Raw genomic sequence first — 17,117 nt, 5'->3', positions numbered from 1 at the left:
CCCGTTTCTCAACATGTCCGGCTGAATTGCAGGAAATTGATTGGGAGAATATGAGTCGATTATTATCCCGCGGAAAACTGGTTGATCCCGCTTAACGGACCCCCTATCCCGGAAGGGGCAGCTGCTTACAACCTCACTTTGGATTGGTTCCTCAAAGGATTCCCTAAGTGGCAGGCCCAGAGCAAAGTCGAAGGACTGGTTCCGAGTGGGTGCAAACTGTGGAAGGGTCGGAGGACTTTCCAGTTTATGCACACACAGCGGTGAGTGTCTGGGTACTAATTCGCTTGGTGGGTAGGTGTGGGCAGGCGCAGCGAGCTCACGACTGGAGCAAGCATTTATACAGCCACTATGTCAGCGGACGCGGTCCGCGCTCGGGAAGCAGCGGCAGACAATCTATTTAGCAACCTGCCAAAACTTACAACGCGGGACAACAGTGATGTGAATAACATGAATGTACAAGTTGATGACACTGCTAAGACATTACTCAAGCGATTAGAGAAGTGCATGCAGGTAGAAGCCACTAAATGGTGGGAGAGGAAATCCCTGAGTAAATATGAGGAAGCTGGTAGGATGCCTCGCGGGCTTCGCATTCTCTTAGCTCCTAGCTATGAGGACCCGGACCCCAATATGCTGAGGGAGTGGGGCACAAGCAATTTGGAAGCTTCTATGAACCTTATGCGTATACTAATCAAGTATTCGGAATCGGACAATATAAAATTATTGGCTGAAATTGATCAACATGGCACTAAGCAAATTGGAACCTAATGACTTAATCACCAAGACACGCAAGGACATACTAGAATGTTTGTCAAAACAAGAAGAGAAAATTAAACAACACAAGGTCTAAAAATTTGCCAGAGACTTGGCTGATTTTGAACAGGGTAGAATCTATACGTTTGCGCGTAAATACGACACGGCAAAACAACTTAAATCCAACCCTACACAGAAAGATGTACAAGAAAATATACAACAAAAACCTCCATCAGCAGGATGCTCAAGAGAGGTCAGTTCAGATACGGACTCCACTTATAGTGAGATAAGTTCCACTGGCAGTAATAGAAGCCAGCTAGAGGAAAATGTGGAAACCAGAAGGTTGGACCTGGGCGAAGAAATTGTTTTTTTGATATTTTGGTGGAGGACCGGCGCAACACCTTAAGACCCCGGAAAATAACGCAGCCTCAAACAAAAGCAGAAACCCCAAAAGAAGAGAAAGGCACAAAAAAAACAATTCAAAGCCAAAAAGAGGATATTGGCGCTAAAAATAAGGACTGATTAAGATGACAAAACAATCATAAATTTGACCAATATGAAACTTAGTGCAAAAGAACTACAAATCCTTAAGTTAGGTCTGTCATACTGTCCCATAATTTCAAGTACACGCAAACCAGAATAGACATCTTTAACTACTTCGCAAACTTAAACCCTTCGTCCCAGCCAAGGACTTCCAAACTGCTGTACAAGCCCTAGTCACCCCCCGCATAGACTATGGAATTGTGGCCCTCTCAACTCCCCCTATCAACAACCGCACCCCTAAGAGCCTCTTTGAACGCTGCCGCGAGACTCATTACTGGTTCAAGAAAACATTCACGCATATCCCCTGACTTAAAATTCCTGGGATGGCTGCCTTTTGAAGCCAGAATACAGCTGAAAATTGCCGTTATGACACACTCGGCCGTACACCACAAGCCACCCCTCTACCTCACTCAGAAGTTGACTATATCAGGAGGTTCGAGATCCAATAGAAGTCCAAAAAATCTACTCCTGAAACCTCGTACATTCCAGAAGGAAAAAACATACAAACGCTCCTTCTCGGGAATGGCACCCAGGATCTGGAATGCACTCCCTCCTGAAACCAGGCTTATCTCCTCCACTGCACTTTTCAAGAAAGAGGTAAAAGCCATCCTTATGGCCAAGTTCACCTGAACTCTACTGTTGCTGGATCAGAGACTTGGAACCGGTTTTTGTATCATTGGATACCTGATTGTTTTTGTTTTTTTGTTACTACATTTTTATATGATTATTACTATGCTACTCACTTACTACTGACTACTATATTGTACCCAATCGTTTGTTTAATCACCTTCTTGATGTCCCTACCCCATGTTTTTATGTTATGAAAAGGTATAAGCCATCCTTTTTGCCATAGTTCACTGAACTCTATTGTTGCTGGATCAAAGACCTTGCACCGTTTTTGTATTATTGGTTAACTGATTGTTTTTGGTATTATATCTGCACATGACTGCTATTCTATTAAGCTACTCACTTACTACTGATCACTATATTGTACTCAATAACCTGCTTAATCAACCTCCTGTTGCCCCTACCCCCTGTTTCTGTAAAGCGCTCTGATATCTGCAAAGATCTTGTTCGCGCTATATAAAACTTCTTAAATAAATAAATTAATTAATTAATCAAATTCTTTACTGTGAAAAATGGTTTAGCGAATAGACAAACAACAACTACGATAGATCAATTGAGTAAAAGCAAGCTGTCAGTCACAGATGTACCGCTACTTCAAGCAGTCCAATCAATAATGTCAGACAACGATGACAATGATCCAGAGATGTCAACCCAAGTACAATTACAACAGGCTGCATTAACATAAAGAGGAGCCGGTAGCAGTCCTTTCAAGACAAAATCTACTTTTGTACCACAGATGCCCAAAGATGCGATAGACATTTACCATGAGAGAGTAACAGATGACATTAAACAATTATACTATCGCCTCAATCATAAACAACAAAAGAAATGCAACAACGAGATGGAATATTCTAAACTGATGGACAAACTGGGCAAAAATACCGAAGTGATTGTCAAACCATCTGACAAGGGCGGCAACATAGTCCTCTGGCCTAAAAGTGATTACTTGAAAGAAGCTCATAGACAACTTTCAGACGAAGTGTGCTAAAAAAATACAAACACCAAAGAATATACTAACGCTACTGAGACACTAAGAAAACATCTACATCAATTTAAACGTGACGGTATGATCTTCAAGGAAAAATTTTATTTCTTAGGGAGTGCTAATCCAACTTTTCCCTCTATTTACTTTGTATCCAAGACCCACAAAAATTTCAGCCCCATTCCTGGTCAACCAATTATAGCAGCTATTGATAGTGTTGGAGAACACCTATCTCAATACGTCGACTACTACTTACAGGACTTGGTTAAAGATCTTCCAAGCTATATTAAGGATACGGGTGATTTCTTAAACAAAACTAGAAACATTGAATGGGATGCCAGCATGAGATTAATAACTTTGGACATTGAATCTTTATACACATGCATTGATCATGATGTGGGGCTCCAGGCAATCAAGCACTTCCTAAACAACAAACCAGCTGAGTGCTATGAGCACAATAAGATCACAATGAAAAGCATTGAATGGTGTCTAAACAACAGCTATTTCATGTTAGGAACACAAATGTACAAGCAAGAGAGGGGAGGGGCAATGGGATCCTGCTTCTCCCCCAGCTATGCCTGTTTGATGGTGGGCTGGTGGGAGGAGCAGGTTCTCAAAAGGGTACTTCTGGAACAGTATAGCAAACATGTCAAACATTGGCTACGCTTTATTGATGATGTCTTCATTGTGTGGTGTGGTAACGATGACAGTGGCAAAATGTTTATCGATAATCTCAATGACAATCAGGTCAATCTGAAATTCACCTCACATTTGAGCAGTCAGGAGGTTGAGTTTTTAGATGTCAGAGTGTATGTAGAAGCAGGTAAAATCAGCACTACGCTTCACAGAAAAACAACAGCTGGCAACTCAATGCTTCATGCGACGAGCGCCCACCCCCAACATTTAATTCAAAGCATACCTCATGGTGAACTACTCAGAATCAAGCATATATGTAGCACCATTGAACAACAAGAGATATGCACAAGTCAGCACTTGAGAGATTTCATAAAAGAGGCTCCAAAACATCTACCCTCAATCAGGCATTCACCAAAGTTAACATGAGATCTAGGGGATCCCTTTTAGACTCTCCGGTTGCCATCACGGAGCCTACAAATACAAACAACACACCTAGGCTCATTCTCACGTTTAATAAACAACACTGCCAAGTTCGATCAATCATCAACCGAAATTGTCCCATAATTTTGACAGATGCGGTTATAGCTCCAGAGATACCGAACACTCTGACTATCACATATCGCAGAGGAATCTCTATGAGATCCCAAATAGTGCGTAGCAATCCAGAAACTACCAAAAACACCAAAACCATGTGGCTTAAGCCCAGAAATTGTTTTCTCAAATGCACATCGTGTAGGGCCTGCAAATTTGGTACCTCCACAACCAAATACAAAACTCAGTTCAGCCCTTACGAAACCAAAATCCTTGGTTCGTATAATTGCAAGACTGTGTATGCCGTATACGTTATGACATATACCTGTGGCCTTCAATATGTAGGCAGTACAAAATTACAGGTACATGTCAGAATTCTCCAACATCTGAGAGCTATTGTCAACAACGATACAGTGTACTCAGTAGCCAGGCACTTTAAAGAAGTGCATGGCAACGATCTTAAATGCCTGCAATATTTTGTAATTGTAGCAATCCCAGAGTACCCTAGGGGTGGCAATAGAGAAAAGGCGTTAAGAAAAGTGGAGTCTAAGTTCATTCTTGAATTGGACAGCAAGCACCCCAAAGGGCTCAACAATACGGATGATCTCCATAACTTTCTTTAAGATTAGGCCCCACATGAAAATAGAGTGGCATTTAAAAACAGCAGTACAAACATCCAAGCATTCATTCACTGCAATTTAGTCGTCCCAATTCCCTATGAGTCAGTTTTTTTAGCATCACATTTTATTATACATATTGACTTTTTTAATATGCATATTTTTAATCCTCTCCATACACAATTATACTATCTGCACACTTTGCACTAACTATTTGCACTTTACTTATAGCACTTTACAGCCAACACTATTCGTAGCCTCCAGACCAAGCATTAACTTTTGTACATTATGCTATTTTGCACACCCATTAAGGGATCAATATGATATAGGAATTTATTCTGAGATATCTTTTTTCAATGGTACAAAAGTGAACTGTTTAATAACAATTCTGATATTATTATTACTGTATATGGAATTGCTATTTAGTTATTTATTTATATATTAAATATTTATGTATATTTATATATTTATCACATTACTGATTTTAATGTTTAATCAGTCTAATGTATCAGTTTGAGTCCTGCAGAAATTGATTGACTTGCACCTAGTACTATGTCTTGCATTTATGCACTTAATATTTACCATTCAATGGGATGCCTGCATAATGTGTCTTGAAAGGTTTCTTTATTGTAGCCACCTGGGCACATAAGCTACGATATAATGATCAGCTATAAGAGTTTTCTCCATGTCTATGTTCCATGTGAGGGGGTTGAAAGTGTCACTGAGAAAAAAACACAGCATAAAAATAGAAAGCGGACTCCGTTTCCGCTAGTGAACAAGGATACTCCGGTATCCGAAACACGTCTGACCGTGGCCAAAATAAACTAAGACCTGCTACAACCATAGCATTTGGTGTCCGTTTCCCACTTCTCGGCATGTCCGGCTGGAGTGTAGGAGAGTGATCAGGAGAATACAAGTCGGATATATATATATATATATATATATATATATATATATATATATATATATATATATATATGCACACCAAACCTTTCAGTGCTGGTTTTGATGGCCGTTTCTTCTTTCTAGGGGGCCAAAAATGCAGATCTAAATACCGTAGGTCACTCCCCAACAGGTAATCTCTCTCACCCCTCCTCTCACCATGATGTTCGTGTATCCTGTGCTGCGCCAAACCAGGCAGGTGCATGGTGGGGCTGGGAGTTCTCAGAAGTAGCCCATGCAGTGACGGGGCACATCTTGACCATAAGTAGGGTCCCAACCAGTTGGCAAAGGGTCCCAGCACGGCCACAGGTACCTGGAATGGTGGAACTTTCCTGTGTCCCCTTTTTAGGCAAACAGTGTTGCCTGCTCTCTCCCATGATTGGGGGGCATTGCGTTTGCAGTTTATGCAGTTACCAAAGTACATAGGCTCTTCCGCAAAGCACCAGACCAAGAAGGCGGTCTTCACAACCAGCGCCTGTATGCTGGCAAAATATGCACCGCAAACTTTTCTCCCAGGAGGGAAAAAAGAGACGACTCAGCTCTGGGGATTGGACGGCTTAATTCAGCTTTTATTTTGCACAGGTAAGCGAGGACCATGAAACTGTATGGCAGACACGTTTCACATAATAGCTTCTTCAGTGCCGTTTTGATGGCCGCTTCTTCTTTCTAGGGGCCCAAATGTGCAGGTCTTAATACCGTAGGTCACTCCCCATCAGGTGATCTCTCGCCCCTCCTCTCACCACGATGTTCATGTATCCTGTGCTGAGCCAAACCAGGCAGGTGCATGCTGGGGCTCGGAGTCCTCAGAGACCCCTATGATGAAGCATGACACTAACGGTTTTTTAGTGTGTGAGGGGTATTTTAACAAGCACATTGTGCTCTCGTCTTTTCACCTCTAAGAGAGAGCCTAGTATCACTCCTATTAGAAAAATTAAAATAAAAAATCACTTCACTTTTCTTTGATAGAATCCCTTTGGTTATATAAAGTTCTGCTTGGAGGACAAGTCTATCAATACCTCTACGCTCCTCTTTTTGGTTTGGATTTACTGGCAGCGCACAGCTGCGGAGGCTTACGGAAGAATTCACGAACTCTTCCTCTCTACCGCCACACAAGTGACTCTGCATTCCACAACAAGCTTTTGTAAGATAAAGGGGACTCCTGCTACATTTTATTTTCACTGACCCCAACGATGGCCGACCTAGGTTTAACATTCACTGAAGATGAGATCTCTAACTTGATGGCATCCTTGGGAACATTTGATGGTCTGAACACCACGGGTCCCTCCAGTAAAAACAATGATTGGGATGAACTTGAAGAGCTAAGAAGAACCCAAATAAAAACAGCTATCCACGGCCTACTAATGTCCGAATACCTGAAGGTGAATACTGCACCATCTGGCCTTGTTGTTCGCAATGAACCCTTCATCTTTCTACATGATAAGACCTTTAAAATCGACTGGTCCAAAATCTCGTGGCGATGCACCAGAGACTGGATTGTTCTCATTATAAAAACTGCGAGCAGATTAGCCAGCGAACGGAAAGTAGAAATACAAACTATAGAAGTTCGCATAAAAAGCTATGAATCTCCGACCGATATCAAGAAATATCTAGATGAGATGAATAAATCTCTTAATGATTTCGAAACCACTCTCAAAGATAGCAAATATGAGAAACTGAAGAAAGATAACAGTCGATGGACAAAAGAAAGAATCTATCCATACATCAGGGACGATTATAAATCGACCAGGGACAATGTAACAGATGATGACACATCAGACTCAGGATCCAACAGCTCGAACTCCAGCAGGAACAGAAGTCCGGGATATCGGGGAAATAGGAGAAACTTCCGTAGACCGAACTTTCGAGGCTCTAGAGGGTGGAACAATTTCAACCCTCCCATGATGTACCCGCCACAACAACAATACGGACCACCCCCCTTCCAACACCCACAGGGACCATTCCCCACCTGGGGATACCAGCAACAAGACTATGGATATTTCAATCCCTCCGCTCCTTTTTTAGGGGCGCGCCAAGGACGCCCGAAGGGGAGGAACCAGAGAGGCACCACGGTCCACTGGAAAGCCGAGGAAGAAGAAACTCCTCGGGTATCAACAAGGAGCATGACAGGCGCCAAGGGGATAAAGAAATAAGTCTGATCGTGAACCTGTCAGATATCGAGCTAACAGCCCCACAAAAAAGAGTCCTGGAGAAAGGCCTTGGATACGTGCCCACAGCCAGCATGGACAAATTTCATCTGTGCCAAGAAGTACAGGAATTCATGCGACGCCTGAAGCTGCAGGTCTACTTTAAAGACAAAGACAAAGAATCAGACAACGGAGACACCAACTTGAGACCCAAATCCAAGTTCACTCCCATGGACAATACCCTACCTGTGGATCTGCTCACATTTGAGAAAGCAGTAATGATGGAGCTGGAGAACATCGACCCCCTAGAGAAACGTGTCTTCCACAACACAACCAATGAGGAAAGGCAAGCATTACGAGACCTCAGTAACAATAAACGAGTAGTAATCAAGCCTGCGGATAAAGGCGGTGCTACAGTTATACAGAATCTTGAGAACTATAACAATGAATGCATGAGGCTGCTACAAGATAAAAGGAACTATGAGGTTCTCCCGACGGATCCCACAGCTTCTATACAAACTAAGATTGGTACCATGGTAGAGGAAGCTGTAGCACACGATTGGATCACTAAGAAAGAAGGAGAATTCCTTTGTCAAAAGGACCCGAGAACCCCCTATCTATACACGCTACCCAAGATCCACAAAAGTATAGAGAATCCCCCAGGTCGGCCGATAGTCTCTGGCATTGGATCTATCCTGGAACCTGTATCGAGGTTTGCAGACGCCTTTCTCAGACCTATGGTCCAGAAAACATCCACGTACCTCAGGGACACTAAAGACGTTCTAAATCTATTGGAGGAAGTCAGTTTCGATCCCAGAACCCAGCTATTGATTTGCTGTGATGTAGAGAGCCTCTACACCAGTTTACCGCACCAAGCAACTTTAGAAATCATTGAAGATGTCCTTTTTGAAGAGCTTTGGGAATACCAGACACCATGGAATGTGGTGATGAACTGTTGCTCTCTCGCACTAAAGGAGAATTTTTTTGAATACAATGGCACCCTGTATCTACAAAAGCATGGGACCAGCATGGGAAGTACATTTGCCCCTAGTATAGCTGGTCTGTACGTACACCATCTTGAGGTGACCAAAATACTGAATCCCAACAACCCCTTCAGATCCAACATCAAACTATGGAAACGCTACATCGATGATATCCTGATCATCTGAGATGGAGATGAAAGGGACTCCGAGAGATTTCTAACATGGCTCAATCTACAAGACGACTTCTTGAGATTCACCAGCACAAAGTCCCGAGAGAATCTAGTTTTCCTGGACCTAAACATATTCCCCAAAAATGGGAGATTAATGACCACAACCCACTTCAAAAACACCTCCAAGAACTGTCTCCTTATGTATAACAGTTTTCACCCGAGACACCTCCGGGATAACCTCCCTTATGGACAATTCTTGCGTTTACGCAGGAACTGTACAGAGATTGAAAACTTTAAAACACAATCTGAGGATCTCAAAAAGAAACTTAAATCACGAATGTACCCTGATCGGATCATAAACCAGGCCTACACACGGGCTAGAAACAATTGCCGCGAAAGCCTTCTAGAAGCAAAAACACCGAAGGAGCAAGAAAACCGACCAATTTGCGTAACTACATATAACACCAGTTCTAATCTAGTGACCAAAATTATTAACCGTAACTGGAAGATTTTGAACAGTGGTGGAATGCAAATACCCAAACCCATGTTCGCGCACAAAAGAGCAAAAAGCCTGAGAGATGTCTTGGTCCATACCAGACCGAAACCAAATAACACCAGTGTACAAAGAGATACAAATTTTGTTCAGGGACACTACCCATGTGGAGGATGTAGGGTTTGCGGCCTAACAAAGAAAAGCAAGAAAATAACGTTTAACAATGGCACAGTCTGGGAACAGAGGAGCTTCAGTAACTGCAATAGTGCCAACGTTATATACCTGATCACTTGCCCCTGTAAACTCGAGTATGTGGGAATGACCAGCAGGGCAGTAAAAACCAGGATAGGGGAACACAAAAGTACTATAAAGTGCAAGAAATCCAGCACCAAACTCACGAACCACTTCTTGGAAAGAAATCACAAACCAGAGGAAATTACGTGGACTGTGATAGAACTGGTCAGCAACGAACGATTCCTATTGGAAAAAGAACAGAGATGGGTGTTTCACATCCAGTCACACAAAACCGGGCTCAATGACGACATACCCTGGAGTCAGCTATGATGAGCCCTCCCGGTAACCCAGACTAACATCCTCTGAATGCCTTTTGAACCCGGCAGCTCCCGAGGATTATCAATATCCATACACTTTGTCCAATAAATATGATTGTGAATTATCATCAATAAAAGAAACTCATTCAGTGCAAAAATCCAACACTGTAGAAAGACTTCCGCCTTACTCTAATATTGTGCCACTAATGTCAGCCATCTTGAGAGGTTCGCGCTCTAGCATCAATGCGTGATACCACACCCACCAGAATGACAATGCGGAAATGTAGGGTTCTTATAAACAACAGCGGACACACGGATCAGTTATCCTCGGAGGAGCACAGGGGTAGGAATAATGATTTCTAGACCTGCCGGACATGTGACTAATAGACTCTGACCTCGAGTCTCTAATAAACGGGTCGACAGGGGCGATGCAAACGATTCTAAGAAACTCGTAAATGACTTGCTTATAACACAAGATGCGGTTTTGTTTTCACAGTAAACCGCGCAGAAACCCCTCGCCTGCAAACTCATGGGGCTCTGAACAATACTGCCAAAGTATGTATCGATCCCCTTAACATGGTTGTGAGTTGAATGCAAAGTTATAATTATTTTTAACGTGTTAATAGTACAAAGGAGGGTCCCCTTTTCCCCTTTCAATCGCTAGATTGTTGGTAATGCATGGAGTTATGAGTGTTGGAGTGTATGATGAGATGATAGTGTACCCACACTGACGAGGTCGCTATATTACTTTCTACCGAGATAAATGAATCGACAGATAGTCGAACCCGATAGAGACAAAAGATTCTGCCTGTTTGATTCTAACCAGGCACATGATCGCTCCCAGAATTAACTAAGCGAATCCCCCACTATTGTGGGACACGAATATCTGTTTGTATTTTTCATGCAGATTGTGATGCTTATTGATGCATACATGTTGGTTTCTCTCTTTCTCTTTTCCTTTACAGAGACCATAACGGGTCCATTTTTTCATTTGAAATACTTTTGCTTCACCTGGGCCCACTCATGCCCCGAAGCTCAAACAGTCAGCTGATTTTTGCTGTATTGTTTGTAGGACAGTAGGCATATCTTTTCTTAGAAATGAGTACCTATATGTAGGGATCAGTATTTCGGTCCTGATGAGTAAGCAGTAGGGGCCTGCTTACGAAACATGTCGACTAGGTAGCCAGCTATTGCTCTACCTCACAACCCCTTCTTAACGTTCCCAGCTAGAGAAACCAATAAAGTGTATTTTTTTCTACTATGCCAGGGAATTTTTAACCTTTTTTCATTTTTTTCACACTCACTAGTGTTAGGTCCCTACACTTTCACTGACTCCCATTCACCCACACATAGCCTCTGTCACAACTTAAGTGCTCCCGCGTAGTCGTCTGGTCGTAGCACGCCCCGTCCCGTTATAGGGGCTGGAAGACCCCTATGATGAAGCATGACACTAACGGTTTTTTAGTGTGTGAGGGGTATTTTAACAAGCACATTGTGCTCTCGTCTTTTCACCTCTAAGAGAGAGCCAAGTATCACTCCTATTAGAAAAATTAAAATAAAAAATCACTTCACTTTTCTTTGATAGAATCCCTTTGGGTATATAATGTAGCCCATGCAGTGACAGGGCACATCCTGACCATAAGTAGGGTCCCAACCAGTTGGCAAAGGGTACCAGCTCCACCACAGGTACCCGGAATGGTGGAACCTTCCTGTGTCCTCTCTATATATATATATAGTCATTGAAAAAGCCATAGGTTTCAGGAACGTTATAGTTAGTTGGACATTTCACTCGAACACAACCAGAGAAATGTGTCCGTTAAAGTTAGTAGAGCTAACTATAACTCACGCCCCGCAATGCACTGCGGATGACATCACATATTACATCACTCATGACATGGTCAGTGACATCACTGATGACATCACTGATGACATCTCAAATGGCATCACTGATGACATCATTCAGTGACTTTGTGTTTCTTTAAAGCTTACATTTGTTTTAAATATATGCCAAGGTGTATTGAAGAATGAGTGGGTGTATAAGTGTCTGGATGGAGGATTTAGTAGGTGCGTGATTGACTGTATAGGTAAGTGATTAAATATGCCATACTGAATGCATTGGTTAGTGCCTAAACGGTGTGAATGTCTGTATCAGTTTGTCTGTTATTGTGCAAGCTGCTGCATGGGTTGGTCAGTAGCTACATGAGTGTCTATATGGGATATAGATTTGTTCCCCGAGTATTTGTATGGGTGCGTGTGTGTGTGTGTGTGGGTGGATGGTTGGTGTGTGACTCTGTGCATAGATGTGTGAGTGGTTGATTCACTGGGTATATGGGTTTAAGAGTGCATCTGTGAAGGGCTGTATGAGTGGGTGAGTGTGTGTATCGCTGTGTTGATGAGTGAATGGATGTCACTGGTACATGTGTGAGTAACTACATATATGAAATGCAGTATATGTGAGTGTTAGAGTATATAAAGAACTATATGTGAGAGTGAGTGATTGTGAGAGTGGCTGTATGGAAAAATGTGTGCTTGTGTTAGTGATTGTAGAAGAGAGTAAGTATGTGTTTGTTTCTGTATGAATAAGTGAAGTGGTGTGTGTATAACTGTATAAGTTAGTAAAATGGGTGTGTGAGGGGTTTATGGGGGTTTATTTGCATAACTGACTAGGTTTGTGGGTCACTATATTGTTGAGTTGTGGTGTGTGAGTGTCTGTATAAGTGTATCAGTGCATATGATAGTGCTGTATTAATGAGTGACTGCATATATGAATAACTGTATGGTTGAATAAGTGGACATGTGTGTAGAGCTAGGAATCAGTGAGTGGATATGTAGTAACTGGTATTGGTGTGTCAATGGTTTTAAAAATGGTAGTCTGCATTTTAGAGTGGGTGTATCAAATGTTATATTAGGGTGTGAGGAGGTGCATCAGATTATCACGTGGATGATGTCATCAGTGATGTCATCAGTGATGTAATTTGAGATCATTTGCCATCAGTGATATCACTGACCATGTCATGAGTGATGTATTATGTGACATCATCAGCAGTGCATTGTGGGGGCGCGATTTAGCTCTACTAACTATAACGGCCGAATTTCTCTGGTTTTGTACGAGTGAAATGTCCAACTAACTATACCGTCCCTGAAGCCTATGGTTTTTTCAGTGAATTTCTAAGGTTTTTTAAATGCTAATTTCTAACTATAACATTACTGAAACCTATGGTTTATTCAGTGAATTTCAAAGGTTTTTTAAATGAAAATTTCTAAATATAATGTCCCTGAAACCTATGTTTTTTTCAGTGGATTTGAAAGGTTTTTTTAAATGGTAATTTTAGTTTATAATATTTATAAAATCTATCTTTTTTTCTGCAAACTGAATTTATTTATTTTTAGTGATATTTTGGAACCGTAATGGTCTTTAATTATTATTATTTAATTTTTTTAAATTATGTAATGTCTTGTGTGTTTTTTTAGGAAAAAGTGAAGATGCGTACCCATCGTGTACCCATCTCAGTGGGTGTGCGGATTCAAGCCGCCTTATTGATAAAGGCGTGAAAGATGCTTGTTTGGTGTGCAATAGATACATATGGGATCGCGTTGTATGTGCGTTTGGTATGTGACAGGTGCGCGGTGCCGGGCCCCGCGTAATGTCATATATGTATGGGGTCACTTCTTGTGGGCGTTTGGTGTGTGACAGGGGCGCAGTGCCGGGCCCCACGTAATGTCATATACGTATGGGGTCGCGCCGGGTACGCGACTCCCTCAATTTTTTTGTGTGTTATAAAACTATATGTATATAACTTGAATGTGTATATGAGAGCAAGAGATTATCTAATCTATTTATAAAAATCAGATATTTCTACTTGTGATAAACTTATATTATTATTAAATATATTTTCACAAAGTCGCGTCAAGTGCGCGCTGGTTGCACACTGGGTGTGCTACTCCCATGTGACTTTAAAAGAAAGCATTTCATTGGGACATAAGGTTTTCCATTCTAGCAGTTCAAGGACCCCACCCATTTTTGTCATTCTCTCTGCAGTTTCATTGGAGAGACACCTGTTGTGTTTTTGCAGCTTGTCTGTAAATCTTTTGGGTGTTTTTTGGAGGTTTTTGGAAATGGCTTCGTCCAATCCTGAGCAACAACATACTTCTGATGAAGAAGAGATTGAAGAACCACCTCCCAGAAAGGGACCAGAATCCATTGTCTGGAAGTTTTTCACCATCCCAGATGGTGAAAAGAAAGTGAATGCAAGGAAGGACAGCTGCACTTTCTGTCACGGATTTTGTCTAGACGGAGTGATAAAAAATACTATTGTGGTACATCGAGTATGTACAAACACCTCCAGACAATACAAACAAGACATTTTGCACGAGAGCAGGTGCAACGTGCCCAACAAAATAGGCAGCAAGGTGACCAGGGAGCTGGTCCCAGCACTTCAAGAGCGTAAACTACATCATCTCGAGTGCCGGATATACGCTCAGAATTTGCAAACTTAAAACAGCTATGCATAAAATCGCTGCTATTTATTTAATTTTTTTGATGGATTGACTTTACAATTCCAAAAGTTAAGACTTTAGCCAGTTGATTTCTTCGGTTTCCCAAAACAACCGAAAAATTTCCAACAAAATTAAAAAAAAACACAACATAAATTGAAAAACAAAAATGAAGAAAAAAAAGAGTTCTTTTCAGAACTACCTTATCTGGTTTAAAAAGAGAAATAACTGCATGTCTGGATGTTTGGTGGAGTATATGTGTAGAGCATGATTTATTCAAAGAGTGCATGGGTAGTGCTTGGTGGTTGTATGAGTGCATGAGTACTGCCTGCATGATTGTACAAGTGTTTTTGTAATCCCTGAGTTATTGCATGCGTGGATTGATAATGCCTGGGTGATTGCATTAGTATATAAGGGGTGGTTGAGTGATTGGAAGAGTGTGAATGAGCAGTGTCTAGCTGGTTAGAGGACTGCATGGGTAGTGCACATGTGATTGTAGCTTTGCATGTGTTAGTGTCTGGGTCATTGCATAAGTACATGGGTAGTGCACATGTGATTTTAACTTTGCATGTGTTAGTGTTTGGGTCATTGCATGAGTACATGGGTAGTGACTGGATAATTAGAGTACTGCAAGGAGAGTGTATGGTGAATGTACAAGTGCTTGGGTATTGGCGGAGTGATTGGATTAGTACTGCCTGGGTGACTGGAGGAGTGCATGGGGAGTAACAGTGTGATTGCTTGACTGCATGGGTACTACCTGGGAAAATGAAGGTGTGAAGGAGCAGTGTGTAGGTAGTTAGAGGACTGCATGGGTAGTGCACATGTGATTGTAGCACTGTGTTAGTAACTGGATCGTTGCATGTGTGCATGAGTAGTGACTGGATGATTAGAGTAGTGTGTGGAGAATGCATGGTGAATTTATAAGTGCTTCGTTTTAGTGCAGTGATTGGTTAAGGATATAGGAGTGGCTAGGTGATTTGACGAGTGCATAGGCAGTACCAGGGAGATTACTGGAGTGCATATATAGTCCTCAAAGGATTGCAGCAGTGCATGTGTTAGTGACTGGGGCATTGCATGAGTACATGGGTACTGACTGGATGATTAGAGTACTGCAAGGAGAGTGCCTGAGTGAATTTATACGTGCTTGAGTATTGGCGGAGGAATTGGATTAGTACATGTTACTGGCTGGGTGGGTTCAGGATTGCATCAGGAGTGACAGGGTGGTTGCTGGACTGCATGGGTAGTACATGGGGAATTTAAGATTTGAATGAGCACTGTCTAGGTGGTTAGAGGACTGCATGGATACTCCAGAGGTAAATGTAGTAGTGCATGGATAGTATTTGGATTACTTAATCTTACCTTTACGATAGTAGATATGAAAGTCTTTGAAACCATTTTTGACGTTTTTTTATCATTTACATTTTAAAAACTTTCAAACTTTAGAATTTTGGTCTGTAAAAAAGAAGAAAAAATACAGTAATAACATATAATATTATAGTTTAAACTACACAACATCATTTTACCATTATTTAAGATAGTCAGTTTGCCTTTTTTGATGTTCTCAGACTCTATTGAATTTCACCATAGACAGTGATTTCAATGTTGCTCATCATGTAACAGCGGGCAAAAAAAACAAATCAAGAAGATTGTTAAAAAAAACAAATCTGTGTCGAAAATATTTACAACAAACTCAACTATGTGTTCACATTTCCTAAAATAAACATCTGCAGCAACATTGCATATAAAACAAATATGAAATATATGAAATGTTTCTTTCTTAGACTATGTTCTAAATACAATATCAAAGAACAGAAACAATAATTGAATCAGCAATTCTAGATATCTTCTCTGTAGGCCAAATGATGTTTCTGGAATCATTTGCATTGAGAATATCCAAAATAAACTTCTTAATTCATATTCTCATCTTCCCAATAAGCCGAATGATGTTTCTGAATTTGTTTGTATTGAAAATATCCCAAATAACCTCATTAATTACTGTTGACATCTTCCCAATAGGCTGAATGATGTTCTCAGCACTTTGGCATTAAAAATATTAGGTATGAATTTGGTAATTCATTAGGCAACCAATATTTGAAAACCAAATGGGCATCATTACAATGTGTACATTTGTTATTTGTGGGGTATTTCTAGAGCGCAACGTTCGCTCCGGAGGGAGCATCTTGGCACTGAAGATCCTGTAAAAACCAGTCCTAAGAGGATTAGATGGCTGCTTTGGATTAATTGTCAGAGAGGCTGAAAATCCAGGTCTTAAGAAGCTTTCTAAAAGGTTTTTCCTGGGTTAGTTGTCTGAGAGTTTTAGGCAGTTTATTCCAAGCTTTCGTGGCAAGGAAACTGAGGGTTTTCCCATCCTTCGTTTTCAAATTGTATTTAGCAGGAAGGATGAGATTGTCATGGGTCGAGCGAAGGTGGCGACTAGGGGTGTAGTGGGGAAAACGCCTGGTGAGGTATTTAGGGCCTGTTTTGTTGAAGGCACGGAAGGCTATGATCAGAATTTTAAAAATAATTCTTTTGTGAAGGGGTAGCCAGTGGAGGGATCGAAGCGCTGCAGTGATGGAAGCTCTGCGGGGCAGTCCAAGGACTAAACGCGCGGCTGTATGTAGTACGCTTTGTAGTTTCGATATCGTGCTCATTTT

This window comes from Lissotriton vulgaris, chromosome 3_1 (assembly GCF_964263255.1).
Source record: "Lissotriton vulgaris chromosome 3_1, aLisVul1.2, whole genome shotgun sequence".
NCBI classification, from domain to species: Eukaryota; Metazoa; Chordata; class Amphibia; order Caudata; family Salamandridae; genus Lissotriton; species Lissotriton vulgaris.
The sequence above is the reverse complement of the archived record's forward strand: the minus strand, read 5'-3'. Positions refer to the sequence as shown.